We start from the raw sequence: 27126 nt of genomic DNA, 5'->3' as shown, positions 1-27126 counted from the left end.
TGGGAAAAAGGCACATTTCCCCATTTTAGCTAACTGGTTACTTACAGTGAGAAAAGTTTTGCCAATGTGCTCATTTGTTAAACTGAAGTTTTGGTGATCCTGTCTCAGTGATGTCATCTTGGGGTAAGTGGTCTTTCATTTATTTGAAATAGACCCATTTTATACATATTGAATATATAAAATGAAAATATATTCATTACATATAAATGGCATAAATAATTTCATAAAGAGGACAAGGTAATGACATTTCTGAAACATAAAAATTTGAAATTTCCTTGATAAAAAGAAATTTATCTTGCAATACATAATAATAAACTTTTACAAAATTCAAATAATTCAGATAACAAATCTAGATGTGTTGCTATATTAATTCATTCTAAAAACATGAAAGTTATGAAAAAAATCAAGATTTAAAAGCTAGGATTTTACTGGTAAATGTTCAAAATTATGACATTTTTATGACCTATTCAGATTATGCTCTGTTTACCAGTCATGCTGCTTTTTTATGGGATATGCATGAAGACAGTGCTTATTTAGCAGCTGAAAGGATAATATTCACTACTTTTAACCTTTGCCCTTTTTCAGTCTAAAGATGATCTTACAATATTTCAGATTCTTCTATAATTTAATTATATTCTGGAGTTCGAAAAGGTTATCCCTTATCCCCAACTTTATTTCTACTGGTAGTTAATTTCAACATTAATTCAGTTGTAAAGTTTAATTCAATTATTCCTGGCAGTATTCAAAATCATTTGCATAAAATGTTGGCATATGATGTAATATTCATAATAAAGTCCATTCATTTTTCAATTAGTAATTTATTTATGATAATTAGATATACTTATTTAGATTAGTCTATTAATGAAGAAAAAAGATGAAAATAACGTTTATACACAAAGAGAAAATTATATAACAGATTATCAAAGTTATTCATTCTCCAAAATTTCTAAGGTAGATATTTTTTACCTTAGCTGAACATTTTTATACACCGAAGGAAAATTATAAACTACAGCAGTTGTCTAATGGTTGTTTCAATTTATTAATTTATTTTCCATGAGAATTAGTTTTCTAAGATAATTTCCTCACTCAGTTAATAAAATTACACTATTATTATTTTAGATACATATTTTTAGAGGCAGTTACCCTATAATTCATTGGAAAAACATTATTAGATATATCAACAATTTTGGATATAGTACTGAAAATCCTGAGTACTTTTTTGCTGACTAAGATCAACTACTTGAAATGGAACAACAGAATGGATATAATTATATTTATTTTTAATTAAATTTTGCAACTGAGATTTTCAAGTTGGATATATGTACTGATCCCTGTTAGAATGTCAAATAGTCATAACATTGACATTCATAACAACAAACCCAGAAGATTGAAAAGGCACAATATCAGGGTGACACAACACTGAAAGTGAAAACATTGACTATAAAAGCTTTTGCAAGGTTGCAAGCCCCCCGTACCATCCCATGTGGGAGGCTGCACCCCCCACACTATCAGCTACTTATATATACCAACTCCAAGATCATACTGCAGCTGTGAATGAGCAAAACGCCATATCCAACAGTACCACTATCTTAAAAGAATCACTCAACTGCACAGTTCAGTCATTTCAATTTTGGTGTTAAAGCACTTTGAACCTGTGCTTTTTTGATCTCCTGGGTTTGGTTTTATGAACATCAATGTTAGGCACATTCAACATTCTAACAGGGACCCATATATAGATAGATGGATGGCTGGATAGATAGATAGATATAGATAGATAGATAGATAGATAGATAGATAGATAGATAGATAGATAGATAGATAGATAGATAGATAGATATAGAAATTGATTGATTTAAGTTTATCTTCATATTTGCTAAAGTTGGTAGAGTGGAAATTCACTAAGAGTTCTAGTTTACAAGTTACTTATCTCTACAGCTTATGTTTCTTAATAGTAATAGCAGTAATAGACTAAAAGAGGATATTCCTAATTTTTACAGCGTGTATTATGTTAGAAAAATATGTATTTGAACACATATAAAGTGTTAGTTAAAAAGCAAAAAGTATATAATGCATTTTATTCTATTTACAATATGGCAATAAGAATGATTTTACATGTAATTGCTTGAAGCTTTGGAGCTGCAGTGTATTTGAACTCTGACCCAGGCAGTAGCCAGCTCAGCAAGCTTATGTTTTTCACTAATGATTATCTGCTGGGTCAGGAAATTAAATGTATAAAGCATTGAAAATCTTCTTCCTTCCTCTGGGACAATTGGCCTTGTGAATGTTACCAAGATAAGACACAGCTGCTAAAGTAATGTTGCAAGAAGAACAAAGAAGTGTATTACAAGACTGAACCAACTATTGTATTCGAACAGGCCTGAAACCTTGAAGGAGTAACATTTACAGAAAGACATTATAACTGACCAGGTGCTTTGCAAGGCTGTATTATTCCCATGGGAAAACTTTTAAAATGTATAACATCAGCTTTTCTTATGAATAGAATATTGTAGACCATAGTGATGTAGGTCTCCTGTGACTAACCACGTCAGTAAGGTGGGCACAGCTTGAATGTTAAACCTATATAAAATTGTGTACTTCCTGCATCATGTCAGACAAAACTCTGCACTTGTATGGTTTTTTGCCTCCTGGTGTACACTAGTAAACTTTTGCATCTGAGCCTCCTGTGTTGTTATCTTTGTTTTTATTTAACAGTTTGGTCCTTCTTGAATCGGAAACCCTCAGACAGCTACAGATCAGAGTGTACCGGTGGTCGAACACTGCGCAGGAGAAGCTACCGAAACGGTTCTTCTTGAAATACAAAGACCTCCGACTGAATTGTCGTTTTGAGAGGCTGGCCACTTTCTGATCTGCGGCCGAAGAGCGGTCTCGAACTGGTCGACTCAGGAGGCTCAGGTAGGAAGATATTTGCCTTTTTTCTGTTTTAGATCAGGGACTAGGTTGCAGTAAATACTATTGTCAGAAGATTTGTTATACAGATCAGGGACAAAAGGAAATTACTGTATATTTTGTCAGGGATCAGGGAAACAGAATAAGGTAGGCAGTCATTCTAGATAAACTGTGTAAGGAACTGAAATACCACATGGTGAAAAGGGTTACATAACATTTTCTTTTAGAATGGGACATCGCGAGATCCGGCCCTAACTGAAGACGCAAAATATATGCAATTACAGCGAGCTGATAATGTAAGGTATTATACAAAATGGGTTAATAAATATGGATTTGATGGTAAATTAAATAAAATTTCATTAGTTCAACTTTTAAAACAACTTAAATCTGACGCAGAAGGTCAGGCAAAAAAACAACGGCAATTAGGCATTCCTCAGGCACACAGGTGGATTGAGGAAGTAAACCGAAGGGAACAAAAAACTAAAAATGCTAAGACGTTATTTTTAGATAAAGAGGATAATAATACAGTAATAGCAATGGCTCCTCCTCCCCCGCCCCCTCCAATGCCTTTTTCAGGATATGAAGCAGGAGGACAAGCTGGTCCACCTCCACGTTATCCTGAAGTCACAAGAACACTAAAACCATTTGTTAGAGATCCTATTGAAACTAGGTCCCGGACACGTAAAACACTTGGGGACACAGACTTATATCAAGTAGGGAGAAACACACTAGAGGAGAGTGAGGAAGAAATCTGTCCACTAATCGAAGTACCAAATCCTCAGGCAGGACAGGAAGGGCAGGACCCAACTCTTCTAGTATACAGACCATGGACACCGGAAGATATTCGGAAAGCTACAGAGGAATCCCTCATCCAAAAGTTAATTACACAAAGTTTTTACAAGATTTACAAGGTATGAGACTAAGTTACCACTTGAATGGGGAAGAAGTAAAAAAGGTAGTTAGACAAATTGTGGGTCCAGACTGGCACATGATTTGTGGCACCTGGAATCCTCGTAATGCAGAGCTTAAACCACTCCCACATAGTGACGCAGAACTAGACAACAGAGTAAAAGGTCTTACAGACCGAATTTCTGAAAAATGGAAACCTTGAGCAGATTGGACTTGCATTAATCAATGCATACAACAAGAGAATGAAACTGTAGATGGGTACTATGGTAGATTATTGGAATGTTTCAATAACCATAGTGGTATGGCTATTCCTGAAAATCAGACACATGATACCTCGTATGAACAGCAACTGAAAAATGCGTTTTTGAAAGGTTGCATTGCACCTATCAGTAGCTTTATTACAAAGCATATGATAGATCATCGAACAAGTAGGCTACAAGCCTTACTTGAATATGCTAGACATGCTGAAAGACACTTTAATAGTAAAAAGAAAAAGAAGACACAGGTCTTCACTGCTGAAGATGCAGCCGAGGTTTTTGTAGTACAGTCCGGTAAAAAGGGTAAGAAAAATGCCCAGGGAAATAGACAATCTGACAAAAGGTCAGAAGATTTTGAAGAGAGAAAAAAGAAAGGTGAGTGCTTTAAGTGCGGAAAGAAAGGACATTTAGCAAGGGATTGCAAGCTAAATAAAAAGGTGACTACAGAAAGCAAGGGTGATGAGGACTGACTATATGATAGTGATGAAAGTCAAAAATCATCAGGAAAGGCAAACAAACAAAGGACAAATGTAAATGTAGTGGAAGGAACAGAGGAAGTGCAAGCAGATGTAGAGGATGAAGAAAGTGAAATTTTAGATTTGGCATTACTGAGCTTGGAGCTCTATCTGGCAGACACAAAACCGGAAGTTACACTTCTGGTGGAAGGAAGGGAAGTTAAATTCCTGTGTGACTCAGGAGCTTCACGGACTTTGATACACCCCTCAAAGTTACCAGAATATTCCGAATCACCTGATTATATATTAGTGAAAGCAGCAAATGGACAGCTATATAGGGAGCCACTCTCCCATGATATAGCAATAACTGACCCTGTTTCAGGTATGACTCAGAAAAGTAAAATTGTAGTTTCTGCAAAATGTCCAGTAAATTTACTGGGAAGAGATCTTATGCAGATATTTGGCATAGCGGTAGTTCCCACTATGCAGGGTATGGAGGCACAAAGACAAATGGATACTTTTGTGGTGCGACTGGAGGGTGAAACTTTTTACTGGTACAGCCAGGACCTAGTTACGACTGGTCCAGGGGCAGTAACCGAGGAACTGATGAATGTAGCCATCAGTAAGGCCCCCTCCCTTGACACTGACCAACAACATTTGTTACACTGTACTCTATACTACTGTAGCATGCCAGGACCTGATAAAGAATATGAGCAAGATTTATTCAAAAATCCTGCTAACAGATTAGTATTACGAACCTTGTATTGGGATACTGAGGGAAACAGTGTGGTAAGCTGTTCATTACCTCAGGAATTCATGACACTGTACAAATCTAATCGACTACCACATGTCAGCTTGACAAAAAATAAGTATATGAAATGGGCGGACTTAGGAGAAAAAGTAACAAGATGGGAAAAACAAACTGAGTTAGAATTATCAGAGCAGGGAATACAAAAACAGAAATTGAATTGGCTAATACAGACACATCCAGCTGTACACTTACAAACTAGTGAAGACAGCTGATTAGCGTTCTTATTAGAAGAAGAAGAAAAAGCCTTGTGTGACATACCAAACATTCTTTGGTCAACAGGCAAATCAGATGTAGGACTTATTCAAACAGCAGGACCAGTTACTATTACACCAAAATCAGCATTTAGACCACAGAAAAGACAATACCCCTTGAGGAAAGATGCAGAGCAAGGAATCAAGCCTATAATAGCAGCATTACTCAAGGAAGCAGTACTGGTAGAATCTCTCGATTCACCATGTAATACCCCTCTATTTCCTGTTAAAAAAGCAAACGGGGAATGGCGGATGGTACAGGATTTACAAGCTGTAAACAATGCAATAATACCTAGAGCACCTACGGTGCCAGACCCACACACCTTGTTGAACGATTTAAAGCCGCAACAAAAATATTTTACTGTAGTAGACATAAGCAATGCTTTCTTTTCAATACCTATACATCCTGATAGCCAGTATTGGTTTGCATTTACATTTCAGGGTAAAAGATATACCTATACTCGGCTACCACAGGGATATTGTGAAAGTCCAACGATATTTGCACAAGAAATGGCAAACAACCTGGCAGGGTTCACCCCACCAGGAGGTAGTCAGATTCTACTTTATGTAGATGACATTTTGCTAGCAGCCCCCACCCAGCATCAATGCAGGGAGGATACAATAGCATTATTGAAATTTTTAGCAGCACAGGGACACAAAGTAAACAAAAGTAAGTTACAACTTTGGAGAAAACAGGTTAGATACCTAGGATATGTAATATCCAATGAAGGTAGAATATTAGACGAAGACAGAAAGACAGCAATTTTACAGGCACCTAAACCAGCAACCAAGAAGGAAATGATGTCCTTCTTGGGAACGACTAATTTTTGTCGAAGCTGGATATCAAACTATGCTTTAGAATCTGCTCCACTGGCTGATTTAATATATAAAACACCAATGGCAGCACAAGATGTATTACAATGGACACCTGAAGCAGAAACAGCTTTCTGCAAAGTAAAACAATTGATAGCTTCATCATTAGTTTTAGGACTTCCAAATTACCACAAAAGATTTTTTCAGACAGTATATTGTAAACAGGGATACATGACGTCAGTTCTGACGCAACAGCATGGGGATAAGCAATGCCCCATAGCTTACTATTCATCACAGTTAGACCCAGTGGCACGATCATTGCCTCACTGTGTGCAAGCAGTAGTCACAGCTGCAATGGCAGTACAGGCTTTGGCCTCAGTGGTATTATTCCACCCTCTCACATTGAGAGTGCCTCATGCAGTCGCAATAATTTTACTGCAAGAAAAAATAGCATATTTATCTCCTGCTAGACATCTTTCATGTATGACCATACTGCTGAGCCAACCTCATATGGTAATTGAATGTTGTACAACATTAAACCCGTCAACATTACTTCCGACTCCTGTGGATGGCACACCGCACAGCTGCCTACAGGAAATTGAGCAAATAACTTTGCCCAGACAAGACCTCACTGATATGCCCTTGGATGATGCCGAGGTGACATTTTATGTGGATGGCTCATGCAGAAAGGGTCCTACAGGGAAAAATCTAGTAGGATATGCAGTAGTCACAGATACAGAGATCTTAGAAGCCCAACCTTTACAGCATAACCTATCTGCTCAAGCAGCAGAACTGATAGCCTTAACACGGGCTTGCACTCTAGCGAAAGATAAATGTGTGAACATATATACTGATAGTCAGTATGCTTTCTCTACAGTGCATGTTTTTGCACAACAATGGAAAAATAGGGGAATGATAACATCTAATGGTAAACTGATTAATCATGCGCAACTTATTTTGAACTTATTAGATTCCATTCAGTTACCTACTAAAGTAGCTATTTGTAAATGTTTAGCTCATACAAAACAACAGGATACAATTTCAAAAGGAAATGCAAAAGCTGATGCAGCTGCAAAGCAAGCAGCCTCAGACTCAGAAACTTTACTTTTAACCGAGGAATTACAGCCCTCTGAGATTTTAGATCTAGAAATGTTAAAAACAATGCAGACATTAACTACAAAAGCAGAGAAACAGAAATGGGAGAAACGAGGTGCAATCCTCAAAAATGGACTGTATGTCTCCAAAGAGAAAAAAACAGTGTTGCTGTCTAATTTATTTAGATATGCAGCTTTGTTGAGCCATGGGCAGTGCCATGTCTCAACAGGGGGGATGGTACAGTTAGTAAATCGAATATTCCAAACGTATGAATTCACAAACTATACACAAAAATTTTGTGCAGCATGTCATATCTGTAACAAACATCATGCACAAGGGGCATTCAAACCCAAGCAAGGGAGTTTTCCTATACCACCATATCCGTTCCACACTATTTGTATGGATTTCATAGAATTTAATAAATGTGAAGGGAAAAAATACTGTTTAGTAATTATAGATATGTTTTCCAAATGGGTAGAAGCTTTTCCAACTAAAAATCCGGATGCAGCAACAGTGGCAAAGGCCCTAATAAAAGAAATAATTCCTAGATTTGGCATACCGGAAAGAATCTATAGTGACAATGGGACACATTTTGTTAATCAGACGATTCACCAGCTTGGGAGATTCTTTGGGATCTCCTTGAAGAATCATTGTGCTTACCACCCACAGTCTGCAGGACTGGTGGAAAGGTACAATGGAATTTTAAAAAGCAAGTTGAGGAAGTTAGTAAGCGAAACACAGAAGAACTGGATTTGCTGTTTGCCTTTGGCACTGCTGAACATGAGTACAGTTCCAAACGTAAAGGGTTTGACCCCCTTTGAAGTGATATTTGGAAGGGCATATTATGTGCCACAGTGGAAAGCTCTCATGCCTGCAGAACTAGAGGCTGACAGCTCATTAGCTAGCTATATGAGGAAACTGTTAACAAATAAAACTGTTTTGCAGTTGAACTCTTTTTCAGATAAAAGACAGACCAGACCGTTGGAAGCAGTGCTGACTCCGGGGTCCTGGATGTGGTTGAAGGTTACGAAGAGGAAGAATTGGGCGAGTCCAAAGTGGGAAGGACCGTACCAGGTACTGTTGGCGACGCCTACTGCAGTCAAAGTTGCTGAGAGGTCGTCCTGGGTCCATCTGACGCACTGTAAACCGGTAAAGAATTTTCAACTTGATAAACATTTTGGGACTGATACACAACAAAGGCAGGATGGCCAAGAGCAAAACAAGTAAAAATACAAATCAACCCCAAAGATGTTGCTTAATCATCTTGTTGACTATGCATTTATTGACTATGATTGTGATGACCATCCTTTTGTTGTGGTTTTTCCTACATGTAACCACACAAGTGAAAGTGGAGAGACGTGATGAACTGTCTATAGACTGGCATCCAAACTTTAACACATACCTAGCTATGAAGCGTGTATATGTACAGACTATGAACATTTCAAATTGCTGAGTTTGTACTGCTATACCAACAGCATATGGAGGACTGTTAATGTCCGCTGTCCCCTTGGGGATAAATGAGACTTGGGAGAATTTACTTTTTGATACAGGATCTGTAAGATCACAGGACAAAATTGCATTATATTTGCCTATTACACAGAAGGGAATTGTATGTTTTTACAAAAATGATACACTTCAAGTGGGTTGGAGTAACTGTAATATAACCATATCTTACAAATGCTATATTAAAGCTAAAGATAAAGGCACTGTTTGTAACACAAATTATGATTCATATTTGAGTTTAATGAAAACAACATTAAGTGATGTGCAGAGAAATCCTGTTTTACATAAACAACTGTCTGTTATAGACAAGAAAATGTTTCATTCAGAATTAAACCGCACCAGTACTAAGGTAGAAAACTGTTATTTTGTTTGTGGGAAAAAGGCATACAAATGGCTACCTGAGAATTGGTCCGGCAGTTGTTTTTTGGGTTATCTGGTTCCGGCCATAAGGCATACTGCAGAATTACCTCTAGGTAAGATACGAAATGTGAGAGATGTAGCCCGGAAACCTGAAGGTCCAATCGGAAAACCTGTGAACCCAGTGGGAAAAATCGAAGCTGGTTGGAAGGACCATCATTCCGTAAAAGATAAAGAAAAATTGACTCATATGGACTTCAGTGACAGTGTTATATCCTGGGCTGGAATACTTCAAGCATATGGAGCAGTTAAATCGATCTGGGAGTTGAGAAAGCTGTCAAAACTTCTCGAAGTAATGAGTAACGCAACTTTTTCTGCTCTCGAACTAGTGATTGACAAACTGAATGCGATGAGAACTGTTGTGCTACAAAATCGAATGGCTCTTGACTTCACCCTAGCGGCGAGAGGTGGTACGTGCGCGCTTATCAAAGAAGAATGCTGTGCGTTTATACCAGACAATCGACATGAAATTAATGGCCACCTAGAGGTAATACAGCAGGTATCGGCCATGACTGAACCAGGCCCAAACCCACTGATGAACTTTTTCCAGAGTCTGTTTGGTTGGTGGGGTTCTATCCTAATGAACATCTTGATTGCTATTTGTGTTGGTCTGCTCCTATTAGGAGCATGTGTCTGTTGTGGGATCCCCTGCATGAAAAGATTAATCAAAGATTTTATTGATATATCTGTAACTGAAACTTTGTACCAAGACATTGAATTGGAACAATTAATTTCAGACGAAACTCTTTCCGAAGTATAAACTAAATGACTTGCCTAGTTGAAAGTCCTTAAGGGAGAAAGCTAGGGGACAATATAACAGTGTTTATATTTCAGAATAGAATAAAAAGTATTAAAAGGGAGGAAAATGTTAGAAAAATATGTATTTGAACACATATAAAGTGTTAGTTAAAAAGCAAAAAGTATATAATGCATTTTATTCTATTTACAATATGGCAATAAGAATGATTTTACATGTAATTGCTTGAAGCTTTGGAGCTGCAGTGTATTTGAACTCTGACCCTGGCAGTAGCCAGCTCAGCAAGCTTATGTTTTTCACTAATGATTATCTGCTGGGTCAGTAAATTAAATGTATAAAGCATTGAAAATCTTCTTCCTTCCTCTGGGACAATTGGCCTTGTGAATTTTACCAAGATAAGACACAGCTGCTAAAGTAATGTTGCAAGAAGAACAAAGAAGTGTATTACAAGACTGAACCAACTATTGTATTCGAGCAGGCCTGAAACCTTGAAGGAGTAACATTTACAGAAAGACATTATAACTGACCAGGTGCTTTGCAAGGCTGTATTATTCCCATGGGAAAACATTTAAAATGTATAACATCAGCTTTTCTTATGAATAGAATATTGTAGACCATAGTGATGTAGGTGCCCTGTGACTAACCACGTCAGTAAGGTGGGCACAGCTTGAATGTTAAACCTATATAAAATTGTGTACTTCCTGCATCATGTCAGACAAAACTCTGTACTTGTATGTTTTTTTGCCTCCTGGTGTACACTAGTAAACTTTTGCATCTGAGCCTCCTGTGTTGTTATCTTTGTTTTTATTTAACATATTATTTTATAAATCCTTAGTAGGATGGGATATAAGGCAAAAGAAATCAATGAGGGAGTACAAATGGCTGTCTCCCTCACAAATATGATAGGCATACTGTATTTCTCATCACCATATAAGGGTGAACAGCCACAGAAATATCAGAAGGACACATTAGGGATGGCCAACTTGTACAGTAGTGATTTACAAGCCGTTAGCAATATTATTAAGAACTGGTCAATCTTACACACAGATGAAAAAGTAGGGTATATAGTTGGAGACTACCCCCATTTCTGCTATAGGAATAGGAAGTCACTCAAAAGAATGCTGCCCTATTCAACCAAGTCTCCAGTAAATCCTAGGGAAGATGAGGTTTATGAAACGTTAAAGTGTGGGAGCTGCAATTTTTGTTCATTTGTACATGAATAACATGTGTTCACACATCCAGACACTCAGAAGCAGTTCTGGCTCCACACTCAAGGTGACTGTAATAGAAAAACTTGATATACCTTGCACATTGCATGCAGTGCAGAATTATTTATGTTGGAAAGACAAATCGTAGGGGTATGTGAACATGAATGTATTAGAGATCATTTGTATTGTGCACAAAAAAATAATCCCTAAAGTGAGGTAGTGAAACACATGCTGCAGTTTGAGGGACATATGTTTAAGTTTTTGATCGTAGAGAATATGAATGCAAGTCAACAGCTAGAGGACATTGTTAATGACACTGAGAGAGCTGAAGTCCAACAGATTTTTAAACTATGAGGCAACAGAGGCTCTGGCTTAAATTATCATGTCCCCCTTAAGCTAGTCTTGAAAGTTAGGAGACTGAAGTACTGATATCTGTGTATGTGCTTTTAAGAAGTGTTTTAACCATTTGTGGTTGCTATGTTACAATATACACATGGGTTGTAATTGGAGAGTTTGAATTTTCAGAGTATTGTCATTACTATATAAATTACTGTTTGAAACTTGATTTTATTGTGGTCTGATGAAGCTAGTGAAAGAGCCTACCCATTTATTACTTATAGTTAGATTATTCATTGGTGAATAAACATCTGGATTTTAATTCTACTTTTGTTCCTGCTGTGGTATTCTCAAGTCCAACAAAATACCATGTTTCAGTGCAGGTACTTACACATTTTTATTGGATTGTTTGTATTCTGCACAGCTAATTCTTTGGGGGGGGTCTGTTCTTTTCACTGAAAAAAAATAACACATTTATTATTCAAACATTTTAACTTCGAAGGTATAAAGTTACTAACACCTTTTGATAACACAATATCTATTCTTTACAAGAGAATACAACCATCTAATTTAAGTGACCTCATTAATAAACTTAAACGACATACTAAGAGTAGACCAGTTAAACAAGAAAGGAGGTGGCATAGCTATAATATTTAAACAGCATCTAAACATCCAGATCCAAAACATATCAGCTCCCGAAATTGGCAACAAAGAAATAATCTATACCAACCTCAAAATAAACCAAAATAAAACCATCACCATAATAGGATGCTACTTCCCACCTGGCCAAAATATCCCTCCACTAGAAAACCTCCTCAGCTGGGCTACACACCATCTTCCTCAAGAGACCATAATTTTAAGTGATTTCAGTATTGACTGGCAATCCTGTTGTGGCAGCCATCCAACCCATCATCTAAACCTTCATGGTTTCATCCAACTAGTCCAGTCACCTACCAGAATAAATAAAAACTCCAACAAGCATACTACCCTGGATTGGATACTAGTCAGTAAGATCCCCCAGTCTTATATAGCAGGCTGCCTATCTGATAGCCTCAGTGATCATTCCCCAACATTCCTGCTCAAAAAAATACCTATACCAAGTTAAACCTGTCATCCACCAGCAAATAAGTAAAAAAGTAAATTTTAACCCACTCACACTCATCTCATCCCTCAAAAAATGTAACTGGCATCCACTAAAGTAGCTCAGCCTAGATGCCGCAGTTCAATTTTTCAATACTACCTTCCCAGGCATCCTAAATAACCACGCCCCCATACGACTTACCAGAACCAAAGCTCATCCCTCCACATGGCTACAGAAAGCCAATAGGTTAGAAATGAAAAACAGAGATAAAGCCTGGGAACACTGGCAGAAAACCAAAACCCCCTCAGCTAGACAGAAATTCCTAGAACTACACAATAGAGTCAAAAAGCTAATAAAGCAGGACAAAATCCAATACTACCAGTCTGCACTTCACTCCTCCCAACACAATTCCAAGCAATTCTGGTCCTCCATAAACTTATCCTCCACCCAGGTAAAACAAATACCCCTCCACCTAACATTCTCCACTCCTCAGAAAGTATTGCTACCTCATTCAATAAACACTTCACACAAACCGTACTATCACTAGCTAAACAACACAAACCCCCTCCTCTCCACCCCACACCTTCACCTAGTAATCTCCCCACTGTCTTCTCTTTCTCTCCTGTTCCTACCTCCAACATAAAAACACTCTTAACTAAACTTAAACCCACTAAACTAGCAGCAGACAACCTCCCACGTGAATAGCTACAAGTTGCAGCTGACACCCTAGCCTACCCAGTCTCAGTCTTGATTAACCGATCTCTGTCAGAATGCTACGTCCCTACACTATGGAAAATATCACACATTACTCCCCTCCACAAAGGCGGCCCCTCCACAAAACTCACCAATTACTGCCCCATAACTATTCTCTCTCCACTCTCCAAAATACTAGATAGATGCATTCACTCTCAAGTCTTAGACTACCTCCTTATTAACAATCTCCTTTCTAATACTCAACATGGTTTCCAACCAAATCATAACACTGCCACTGCTTTACTCTCTTTTACTAACACTATCCTTCAGCATAAAAACAATGGCTATCTCTCCTCTGCTACTTTCCTAGACCTATCTAAAGCATTTGACATGGTCCCACACAAACAACTCATCTCTGTTCTGAATAACCTATCCTTCTGTCAATCAGTCACCAACTGATTTCAGAGCTACCTGACTGACTGCCAGCAAGCCATTGTATCACAAAAGGACATATCTCCCCAGCTACCTGTCTCTATTGGTGTTCCCCAAGGATCCATCCTTAGACCCTTACTCTTCATTTTCACCAATAATCTAGCCTCTGCCACCAAACATGGCACACTCATACAATATGCAGATGACTCAACCATCATCTGCTCAGCTCAGTCCCTACCTGATCTGCAAAAGGTCACACAGGATGTCTTTTCCTGTGTTTAAACTTGGCTATCCGATGCCCAGTTAATACTCAATCCAAACAAAACTAAACTCTGCATCTTCCAACCCACCAAACATACGCAAACCTACTCTCACTTTAACATCACAGCAAAAGACACCACTATCCACCCAACAGATCAAACCAAATTGATAGGAGTTGAAATAGACAATAATCTCAAATTTGACATTCACATATCCATGACCATAAAAAAGTCCACAAAAAACTAGGAGCCTTATACAGAAAAAAGCAATTCTTCACCAAAGCAGCTAGGATTTCAGTTGCAAATTCACACCTTATCTCCACCTACTTTATACCGCGTCAATATATACCAACCTAAGGCTAAGCGATTTAAATAATCTCGAGACCTGCTACAGGAAAATTGCCAAGTTCACCACTAGGGCATCCTACTGTAGTCATCACTGTCTCTCACTTGCTGAATTGGGCTGGCTAGAACTCCCTCACCTCCTTCAATTGTATCAATGCTCTCTCACCCACAAACTAGTAAACCATTCTCTAAAATTCCCGTCCCTCCAAAATGTACTCCAACCCTATCTCACCAACAGACCACTATGATCCAGCAACAAAAATCAATTACAGGTAACTAGAGCCAAGAACTCTGCTGGAGAAGCAGTATTCTCCAGCTCAATAGCCAAATTATGGAATACCCTCCCCCCACAATAACCTCTGTACCATCATGCACCCACTTCAAAATTTTACTTAAAGCTCACCTAAAAACATGCTGGCTATGCCCTTGTAACTCTCCTCTCTAACATCTCCCACTCCAACTACCCTCAACCTCTCCTCCACCCCACTAACCACCTTTATTACAGCAAACTTCGATGCTTGTACACCTATCTATTTATTATAATGCAGTAATTTCTTACTGTAACAATGCTAATAACTGCTATTTACTTCATAGAATACATACTATCTTATATGGCACAGATGCTAGGAGTCTACTGTATGTACTATGTCTTCCTCTGTAACTATGTTTGTAATAATTTTACTTGTGGAGCTTTTCTTCCCGGGCCTCCTCTGAAAAAGGACCTGTGTCCAGTCAGACTTTCCCCGTCAACAAATGTAAATAAATAAATAAATAAATAAATAAGTGATATCAAGAACTTGGAAACAAAATAGATGTTTGGGTTTAATACCTATCTGGCAACAGTATGATATACTGATACATTTTCACAGAAATAGTTTTAACACAACATAATGTTTTTCTTAGGGTGCATTTAATACCACAAAGACTTGGATGGGCAAGTCAAATAAATAGATGGAGTGAAATAAGATCATGGAAACCTAAGCAGGGGAAATGTCCACAAATAAAAGTCTAGAGGCTTATGACATATCAGATGCCATCTTATCTTGCTGAACTTCAATTTGTTTTACTTATGATATGTGAATATTGGAATATTAGATCATTTACCAAAACAAAGTGACGATCTGGTGTGTCTTGATAACCTTGCAGTTTAGAGGGCGATTTTGAAGTCACGGAATCAGATAATATTCCCTGATGAAGTGTTTCTACTAACAACCTAGTCAAATTATTATAATTTTATTTATATTGTGAAAATCTATATACTTAGTTAAGAAATATTCATTATTTTTTCTCTTTACCTGGAAGGATGTAAGAGGTCAGTGGGAAACTATGTTGGGTTCATATTAAAATCTAATGTGCTTAACAATATACTTAGCAATGAAGTTTGCAATATCTGATGATTATTTTTAAAATCAAATGTTGAAATGTCAATAAATAACACAACATAAAAAAAGACTTTACTGTCCTCATAGGTCAAAGATTGGTCAGAATATTTCCCTGCTGATTGAATCAAACCAAACTAGATTTGTTTTTTCCAGAACCACTTACAATAATTTGATAAGCATGCCCATGTTAAGAGAAGACATCATGATAAGTAAACATCCATTATTAGTGGCACATCTAGATGCTGAAACATTTGAAAGGGTAATTAGGAAGTGTCTTTTTTAACTAGTATTTTATCTGAATTACTTATCACCAAGATATGGCTGTAATAAATGTGTGCCACTATTGGCCAGTGTGTGCCCACCATAAAGCTTGCCATTACAGGGTCAACAAGCTACAGGCTGGCTGGTGTCCATTTGTCCAGCCTGGGTTACCTGGGATATTTCTGTTGAGCAAAAGTTGGACATAAAACCAATCATCCTGACAAACATGAATTAACAATTGCTAAAGTCAATGTAAGTTTACTGACAGGACTCAACTTAGAAGTGGATGATATAATAGTCTGGAAGAGGCTGGACATCCTATGTATCCAAGAGACAAAATGGAATAGCAGGGCGGCAGAACCACTTGGCTTGGGATCTAAAGTCTACTACTCAGGAGGGGGGCAGGCTAGAAATGGTGTCAGAATTGCTCTGAGAGACAGGCTTCAGAAGGTAGTGAGTGATATCATCAGAATTAGTGACAGACTCATTGCAATCAGACTCCACTGTAATGATAGGGCAGCATTCCTACTCTCAACCTATGCCCCACAGCAGGTTTGTGATAATGAGAAAAAGGGTACATTCATACAGCAGTTGATGGTGACAGTTAACATGACACCCCAACCCCATGTAGAAAAATGGGAAAAAAGGGGTTGATTATGATGATAGGAAAGATATCAAGTTATGTCCAGTAAATCATAAGAATAGGGGGAAAGCAATGCTAGTTCCCAGGTATGCTAGCAGAACTCCAAAGGTTTTCATTTTGGTTGTCAGTATATGTTTAACTCATTAACATCAATCTGGTCTGGAATGCTGCAGTTGTTACAGCCTGCATGCATCATTGCATTCCAAAGTATTTCCTTAAAAAGCAGCTTAAAAAGCATAAGATAATCAAGGCTTTTTCTATTGGCAGACATCACAGATTAACAATCTTTGTGTAATTTTTTAATAACTCCTTGCTCCTTCTAATGCTGTGAATGATAAGCTGGTAAATCACATGGCAAAAGAAGTCAAACCCAAGAAAGGTCTGCATACCATAAGGAGCTATATGTGTTAACTGAAAGTATACAAAAAAGGTGCTATAGACTTGAAAGAGTTAAGTACTTTTACACTCCAGCCAGACTTCCCAAAATGTTTCCCACAACAAACCACAGACACACGATGTGTATAGCTTTCATACTAGGTGATTTCTATTATATATTCTGGAAATGCCCTTTGTTAGAGTCAGAAAACAATATTTGCAGGAAATATGTGAATGTATTAATAATATAACTAATACAACTATATTAATCCAAACAAAAAGAAACTTGTTGGATCTTATAATGTTGGCTATTAAAAAAACAGTTACTAAGAAATGTAAATGTGGTCTGCTCTACAGGTGATGATATAAAATGAATAATGTCTGAAACACAGTAGCAAGAAGTGTCTACACAGAATTTGAGTCACAAAGAAAAAAAACAGCAGCAAAAATTTATAAACTACATTTTCAGTCTGACCTTGTAGTATAATGCTTACAGTAGTTTTGTAAAGCCGCCAATCTTCAAGGTATTTGTCAGTTAATATAAATAATATATTTATGGAAATGGATTTAGATTAGGGACAATCCTTTCTTTCTTCCATTGTAACTTAATATATTTGTTTAGCAGATAGAATTTTTGAATGACTGTGTTAAAATCTATTGTTCAAGCTATTGCTATTTTTTCCTTGTATGATTATGAGAGTTATTTTATGCTTGTAATTGTATGTGATATTCCCTGTGAATAAGAGGTTGATTGTTAAAAAAGAACACTAAAAGTCTAACACTAGTAACAAATAAATATCAGGTTCTGCTTGCTGGAGTCTACCTTATTTAGCAGGAATAATAAAAAGCAATAGGGGATTTGTTTGCTTTGGGAATAATCCAATGCACAATGAAACATGTGGCTTTTATATTTCAGCACACTATGATTTCAGCCTCCAGTGGGATACCTTTGAATGTCTTGTTCTTGCATCACCATGCTCTCTAGTGGCAATTCAAACACTTATATTTCAGGAATATTTGCTTTTTTCAAAATAGTGGAAATACATTAACATCATGTCAGCTGAGTGGCTGTTTCAAACTTCTTTTACAAACATTATTTATTTATTTGTTTGTTTGTTTGCATATTTATTCGACCTGCATGCCCAGTTTTGATGTAGCTGCAGTCAAGTCTGGGCAAACTGTCAGAAACAAAATGAGAAGCAGACAGACTAAAGGAAATCTCCCCATTTTTATGTGTAATACAATGTAATCAGTGGTGTGCAAACAGCTTAACTGAAACACTCATCAATATTAAAATAACGAAACGCAGGATTTTAAAAACGAGCAGAACATAAAATCTATGCACACAAAATGTCAGCATAACATTAGTAGATTGGGAAGATGGAAGAAATGGGTTTCAATCCCTCAGCTTCCAAAATGCTGAGCAAGCACTTTGCCTCTTGCTATGCTGTATGCCTAGTACAAATGATCAAAAACAATGTCAGAAAAGTGTTGCCGCTATCTTTTAAGACAGAGGTACTCAGATTCTAAATGACAATAATTTCTATCTCAGTATTCATATCAATCACTGCTATTACAAAGCTGCATAACAAATGAATACAAATCAAAGAATCACTCACAATTATCTAAAGCAGAACATGAGCAGTAGCAAAGACATTTCCATTTAGCTTAGGGGGTAATGTGTCTTGACAACTATGCATATTCTGCATTAATTTTCAGTGCTGCATGGCTAAATGTGGAGAGAAACGGTATTGTATGAAGTCTGAGCACTTCACCATAGCAACACAAATGAAATGTGGAAGGATGCTTGTGGAGTTCTTTTCAGAACAGCGAGGTACTCAAATTGTACATTTCAAGGCTAAAACGTGACTTGAGCAAAGCACAGACTGAGGTACTGCCATTACAACACCACTTACAAGCATTACATTTGTACCATATTAGCAGGAAAAACAGTCAGCCATCCCACTAAGAATGACAATGACTCACAATAAACTTCCCCCTTCAAGAGCAATACACTTCACCAGGTATGACGCTTTGTTGAGTACAGCCTGTATGAATCATTTCATACAAACACCGCTTGTTAAGTTGTTATGAAGGTGGCCCAGACTGTACAGGAGAAACTGTGATAACTGGTCATTGATGTGAGATTAGTTTCTCGTCATCCTGATCTACACCAGCAAAAGACAGAAAAAATGTAGCACTGCACTGCACTGCCTTTCAATTAGCAAATGACTAAGCAGTGTTTCTCTGTAGTTTGGACTGCAGTAAGTAAAGTCATAGATGTACTTCCTAAAATCACTTGTTCAGAAATTCATGTTGCTTCTATTTTTACTGCTGCAGCAAGACTCAGTAAAAATTACATTTTTTGCTCTGCAAAAATGATCCTTGTTTTAATTTTATTTATTGTTTTCTAAACAGACAAACAAGTGAATCTATTTTTCTGGGATAACCTGGCAACATCATACAGCAGGCAGTTGGAGACTGATAGAATCAAACCCACAGCTAGTGGTATAAATTTTCTTAGTAGCTTATAACCTTAATTCTCTGTACAAAACTTGGTATTTCTTGACCACCTAATGATTAATGCATTTTAGTCATTGTATTGCTTAATATTTAATTTTAGGTCCATTCTATATAGCTTAAATTTGAATTGTTGTGTTTTGAAATAATATCAGAATAAATAAAACTGCTTAAACTGTACTATTAGTTAGCTAAGATATTTATTGATAATACACTGACTTCTGAAAGTTTAGCCAATTATTGAAGAGAAGTCATAAACTGCTGACTGAAACAATAGTGGCTGTGATTAAGAGATATTCTGTGGGAGCATTAGGAAGGCTATTACAATGTACTGATGATACACTGCAGTTTATACTTAACACAAAGGTATGCAGGTGAGCAGCCAGGTGTACTGCAGTGAGTGTTGAATTCAGAATAAGGCTAGAAATCTACACACTAAAAAAGGAACAGAGTAATGAGTAAGCTGTGGAGTAAGGAAACATCTATGTGTCTTCTAATGCAGATCTCAGTAATGTTTATGCAGCAGGTAGTGTGAGTTAGTCCATGGGGATGAAGCTGTCAGCTAGCATTGCATAGCACTAGCTTGGAGAAAACTGGAATTAGCTGCAGTCAGTTATCAAGTAACTTGGACATTTATTGGGTCTGTGAAGGGAGAATAAAGGGGATTTTAGGACAGTAGGAAACTGGGGATATTGAAAAAGTGCACACTCAAAAGGAAGTGTAAAGGAAATGTAGGTAGGGAAGAAAGATATTATTGTGGGGCTAGTTATTCTATTTTATATATATGTAGAGAGAAGGGATGGTAGGTTGAGTGGTAAGGTGGAGGAGATAGAAAGTTGGGGTACTCTGTGGAAGCAAACAAAGACAACATAGTTCAGACAAATGACTGGATGTGCACACATAAGGAGTGGGAGACAAACAGAAGGTGAGCACATGGGATGAGTAGAAATGAACAACACAGGTTGTGCTACAACAGGATATAGCTATACCTGGGTAGGAACTGGCTGGGGTTCAGGCAACAGGCTGACTATTGACCAGCGTAGAGGTATGTTATGTCAGCGGACCCAGAAAATGTTTCAGATAGATCTGAGTGTCTGTTGACATGGAATACACCTTGATCTGATTGTCTAATTAGAGGGACCTGCTGGTCAAGAGCATCTGTAATGTGCTCCAGGAGCGGCATGATAGAGGCTACTTATTTGGTCACAGCACTGTCAACTGCCACCGACACAATATGCTGCAGTGATGGCTAGGCTGCAGCAGGAGACTGAGCCAGGCTGTCTGCCTGAAAGAGGCAAGAATCCCTCTGGTGAGGCATTCTCAACCCTCTCACCCACAACAACCATAATGAAAGGACAAAAATGTGTATGGATAATGTACCTGTCGTATATCAGTATTATCATGAGCTGCAGGAGGAAGAAACAATGGGGGAGGGGGAATAACATTATCGAAGTGTCCTACATATGGTGCAGTTAATATACTTCATGGTTGGAGGTCATTTGCAAACTACTTATGCTGTGTGACAAGTTGAAGCTACCCTGTGTGGCAGCCAACATGACTGGCCTCATGTTATGCCTATGCTGAAAGACAAAAGAGACAAAACAACCTTCACAAATATGTGTACAGGAAGGAGAGGTGAAGTACAGACATCAGTAAAAAACTATGATCCCAGATAAAAATGTATAACAGTGAAGGTGCAGAAATTTGCTCCTAGCTTCACAAGTAAAGTACAGCAACACATACATTTGCAATGTAACAGAAGAATACAGATATGCAGAGTGATATTTATGTGCAGAAACCTGATGTGGTTCCCACAGGCTCACAACTGAAGAGCTAAGCAGTACCCCGCCATATGCATCCCTGTCATGAGCGATAGAGAAGCATCAGGCACAGCAGTGGGACAAAGTACGTTTGTTTTCATGTACTATCTCTCCCATAACATTTATGCCCACACTCTGTACATTTTCAATGTTCATTGAGAAGAAAATGGGGGAAATAATTGTCACATGTTTCATCTTCCTGCTGTTAGATATGCACACTTATTCTCCAACAAACCATATACTTTTTCTTTGATGATGATCATATAAAAACACGGCATTGCCCTGGGGACTCCACTGGAGACCAGCCTCTTTGTGGAGGTTGTCTTCCCAATCCTAACCTGAGTGCTATCTGTGAGCCAGCTGGCTATCCAGTGGGTTACAAAGGAGTGTATGCTGAATTCCATGAGTTTGTTTACACCGCCCAAGTTGAGTATTGCGTCAAATGTTTTAGCTGGGTCTTGGTATGTTACAACTGAAAAAGATACACCTTTTTAAGTGAAATACAGACATTTTGCATCCCTTGTACTGACAACACAACAAAGAAATATCTTCACCCTTATTAAACTTATATTAAAAAAAAAAATCAACACAGCATCCAAAATTAAAAATATAATGCACAATGTTAGAGTATGACATTAAAGGCACATGGTTCTGCAAGAGACAGAGTCATAAGATCACATACAAGAGTGTCCAACACGCAAGTCAGGTATATTTCCTTCTAGAAAGAAAAGGGCATTGGGGGTAGATTCAATGATTGCAAAGTAATCCTCAATGAAACAGTCAGCCTTCAGCATAAACCACTGGTTGCCACAATTAGCTGCACGTTTCTGAATGCAGAAAACCCTAAAGAAACTGTACAAAGCCATACAAAGAATACAGTGAAAGAAGAGCTGGAACCCACCATAGAAGAAGAGCACGAAGGAAAATGAAGTCAGGGAAAGCAGCAGCCTGCAGATATGAGAAAGATGTTGGGTGAGATGGGGAGAAATGGTTCCTGAGGGTACACAAAGCAGTATGGTGAAAAAGGTGTATCACAAATGACTGGAGAATAAGCATACTGGTGCCAGTGCTCAAAAACAAAGGGGACATTCACATCTGTGAGCAGTAAAGAGGCATCATACAGCTACCAAACTGCATGAAAGTCCTTGAGGCAGGATTGTTAAAGTGATATACAGGGTAGTAGTAGAAAGTAAAATGGAAGATTAGCAGTTCAGATTCAGATCAGGATGCTGCATAACCGTCCCCATGCTTGCAATGAGACAGATTATTAAGACATTCCTAGATTTGGAGAAAGCATATGACAAGGTCCCAATAAAGCTAATTTGGGCAGCCCTGCAGTGGTTCAAAGTCCTGGAAGCATTGGTAGAATTAGTGCAGGCTGTGTAAAAGGACCCAGTGACTCCTGAATGATCAGTGTTCGGTCTCACAAAAGGGTTCCTACTGGGAGTAGGAGTGCATCAGGGTTCAGCTTTGAGCCCACTGTTGTTCATGGACTGCATTCACAAAGAGGTCAGAGGGTAAAAATCAAGAAAGTTGCTGTATGCAGATGATGTGGCATGAAAGACAAACTCTGAGCAAGAACTGCAGTAAGGGATATGAGAATGGAATGCAAAACTGAAGGCACGTGTGATGAAAGACAGCTGTAATGGCAGAAACTGGCGAAATCAGAAGAAGCTGAGAAATGAGATAGTAGAGAAAATAGTGGAACACGTTAACAGCTTCAAGTACTGTATATGTAAGAAGTGGTTCAGGAGAAGGGAAGTCAGAATGATGAGGTCAAAGCTAGACTCATAGGGGCTGCAGTCAACTGGCACAGTGTGTCAGGGGTAGTGTATGACACAAGAATGCCAGAGAAGCTGAAAAGTAAGGTATGAAAACCAGTACTACTGTATGGTGCAGAAACCTAGGTAGTAAAGGAAGAGCAAATGAGGAAGCTGGAGGTGATGGAGAAGAAGGACCTCTGCCAGGTGCTAGGATGGGCTCTATGGGAAATGCAAAGAAATGAGGACATAAGAACAGAAGCCAAAGAGCTTCAGTTCCATAAAAGGTCAAAAAGAACAGGTTATGGTGGTTCTGGGACATGTGCAGAAAAGCAGAAGACAATCTGGTGATGAAGATTTGGGATAGACAGGAAAAGGGAAGAGAAAACAAGGGTGTCCAGCAAAGAGGTTGATGGACTGTGTGTGAGAAAGCTTGCAACAGTCAGGCATGAGTGTTGAAGAAGGTAGTAGAGTGGCAATGAAAAGCGAGATAGCAATGGTTGCCATGACACCTCAACCCCATGTAGAAAATGGGAAAAAATAAGTTGGTGATGATAACTGATGATTCTTAGATTCATAGACTGTTACTAGGCTAATGACCCAAGGGGCCTTTCTAAGCCTAGCCAAGTGTTCCTAAAAGAATAATGATGTCCTGCATCCAAATAGGACATTGTGTTCCTGGCATTTATAAACTACTTCTGTCCATAAAGGAAATGGGTGCCAGGCCAAGTGTAAATTTCCTATATCCCATCCACTTGTCTATGTTGTGTTTAAACTGAGTAATAGAGGAACTCAGTTTCACATGGAAGCCTGTTCCACAGGAGGGGCAGTCTCTGGGGCACATATCTGTCTCTCCAGCATATTCTGTTTAACAGACAAAATTCGTCTCTCCAGCATATTCTGTTTAACAGACAAAATTCAGGAAACTAGACCTTGTACTTCTGGTACATTTTGACTTACAAATATGTTGCAGATTCAACAGTGTGGGGTTTCAGGTTGCCCTGTAAGCCAGGCATAGATCACACTTGGGAATATATTGGAGACTGAGTAGAGGGAAATGGTTTTAAGGCACTCTGCATAAGGCAGGTTTGTTATGTCTTGTATTTTTTTTTGTAAGGAACCTTTGAAGTCGCTCTAGTTGCTGCATATGCCTAGTCAGGTATGTACCAAAGAGAGCATTGCACTCTATAATTGGCATGATAATGGCAGAGTACAGTCAGATAATGACCTCTTTGGACAGAGATGCCATACCCTTACTTAAAAGTTGTGCAACATAAAAGGATTTCCTCACCACTGTGGCCACATGGTGGTCGAAGGTAAGGCTACTGTCTATGTGCATACCCAGATCCCTGACCACTAGGTTAACACTTAGGGGTGTATTATCAACATGGTAATTAGCCAGGATGGTTGATATCCCAAAGGGTACAATTATGCATTTCTCAGCATTGAGTTTAAGATCATGGCTTTGGCACCATTCATTAGTCAGAGATAAACTTTCTTGAAGAATGCTAGTGTCTGTAGGGATGTTGATGATAACCCCCAGCTTGCAATCATCTGCAAGCTTAGTTAGCCATAAACCTTCAGCATTTGCTTCTATTTCAGAGAAATAGCTGCCAAAAAGGAGTAGGTCCGATACTGAGCCCTGGGGGACTCCAATATTGACTGGCTTATTGGTGGAGGTGGGCTCAGCTATTTTGACCTCCTGGGTCCTATCAGTGAGCCAATTGGCTATCCAGTGGGTGGTAAAAGGGTTATTACCTAAATTGTCTATAATGCCTGAGTGGAGTATTGTATCAAAAGCATTGGCCAGGTTGAGGTAAGCTGTGTGTACAGTCTTACCTTCATCCAATGCTTTGATGATCCCTTCAGAAACATCCACCAGACTTAATAGGCATGACCTTCCTTTAACAAACCTGAACTATGATGGTTTCACCATTTGCAGGTTTTCTATGCCCTAATTTATCATGTCCATGATGATTCTTTCCATGGTTTTATATATGAGGCTGATAAGACCTATGGAGCTGCAGTTATTCAGACCAGTGGTTGGACCTCCTTTGTGCAGGGGAATGACTGTAACCATCTTCCATTCCTCGAGCACAAATTCTGACTGAAGGCTCCACTTGAAAAGTGATTCAAGTGGACCAGAGAGGTCATGTTTCATGCTATTTATTAAACATCCTGGGATGCTATCAGGGCCCATCAATGCAGTGTTTTTGGCCTTGGAAAGGACATTAATGATCTGTTGTCTAGCAATTGTTGGGAGGATTGTGTTACTGTATGTGGTATTTACTTTGGACTATCAGTGGGGGAGTTGGGGGGGATTTGAGCTGAATTTGTCAGCCAAAAGGTTGGCAATGGCCTCCGGTTCAGTGTGGGTAATACCATTTACAATAAGTTTTGTGCACTGTTGTCTTTTTCCTCTGAAGTTATGGACATAGCTGTAGAAAGCTTTATGGTTATCCTTTGCCTGAGAAGCTATTTTCTTCTTCAAATTTAGCCTTTGAAGCATTAATTAACCTTCTTAGTTGCCTGTTTAGATTGGTCATGGGGCTTTTAGTATGTATGGCTTTGTTCCTCCTATGCTTGGCTAATATATTTTTTCTTTTGTTGTATAACTGACTGATAGTGTGATTCCACCAATGTGGCTTGTCTTTTGAGTTTGTCTTATTCTTAATACAAGTGGGCACAGCTTGTTTTATATAGCTATCAATATGGCTGTACAGAAATTTTGTAAATAGCTCAGTGTATTCTATGGTGCTTTCTGGGTTTGGGGGTGCTTGGAATTTAGCCAAGGTGTTGCTTAGTAGAGAGAAGTTAGCCTTTGAATAGTTCCTAATGGTTTTTGGTTTTGCTGGATCCCCAGATTTAATTTTTTATTTCAAGTAATACTGCCTTATGGTCAGATCTGATGACTGAAGATATTACACTGGGTGAGGAACATTGCCCCCCCCCCCATCTTCATGAATACAAGGTCAAGGTTGTTTGTACCACTACTAGGAGAATGGTCCAACTGTTCCAGGATGTTGGTGTTAACAAACTTTAGGAATTGCTATGTTTGTGCATTAGAAGTGGTGTAGGATTCCAAGTCTATAGATGGGGTAGTTCAGATCCCCCATGAATATCATATTGGACTGAATGGTGAGGGACTCTAGTACATTGAGATAAGTAGTATGGGTTTCCTGTGACATAGAGGGCGACCTATAAGTTGCAAGGATATGGTACAGCACCCTGTTTCTGGTGAGTTGCACATATATGAGTTCCAATGGGTCATACACTTTAACTAGTCTGGATGTGAGATTAGCCTTAATATAGACTGACACTCCTCCACCTTTAATTCCCTCCTGAGCAGTAGCTGATCTAAAGGTGTGAAAGGCAATATAACCTTGCATTGCTGCGGTACTCTCCACGACTTTAAACCATGCCTCTATTACTACATAGATGTCTACACTCTTCAAGGACAGGAAGGCTTACATGGAGTGGATTTTCTGGTTTAGACTTCTAGCATTGAGCAGTAAGCCAATTGTTAAAATCAGTCATTTTTTGTTAGTAATGTGGCATCATCCTTGGAGAAGGTATTGTTGATGATGAATAACAACAGGGTATTCAGCTATAAACCACACCCAAGACTGTAATTCTAACCTCAGAGATACCCATACAGCAGATCTCATAAGAGATTTAGCACCCTGAAGGTAAACTATAGTACTGTAGTCAGAGCAAGTTACAACTGAATCATATGCGTTCTAGTGGAATTTATAGGATTCTTACTTTGGACATAATGAGAACTTTGTTCACATATTCTGGACATTAATTTTACTCAGAATTGGGCAGATATCAA

The sequence above is a fragment of the Protopterus annectens genome, chromosome 14.part0 (genome assembly GCF_019279795.1).
Source record: "Protopterus annectens isolate FY-2018-M chromosome 14.part0, PAN1.0, whole genome shotgun sequence".
In the NCBI taxonomy this organism is placed as follows: Eukaryota; Metazoa; Chordata; order Ceratodontiformes; family Protopteridae; genus Protopterus; species Protopterus annectens.
Note: the sequence above shows the minus strand (reverse complement) of the source record.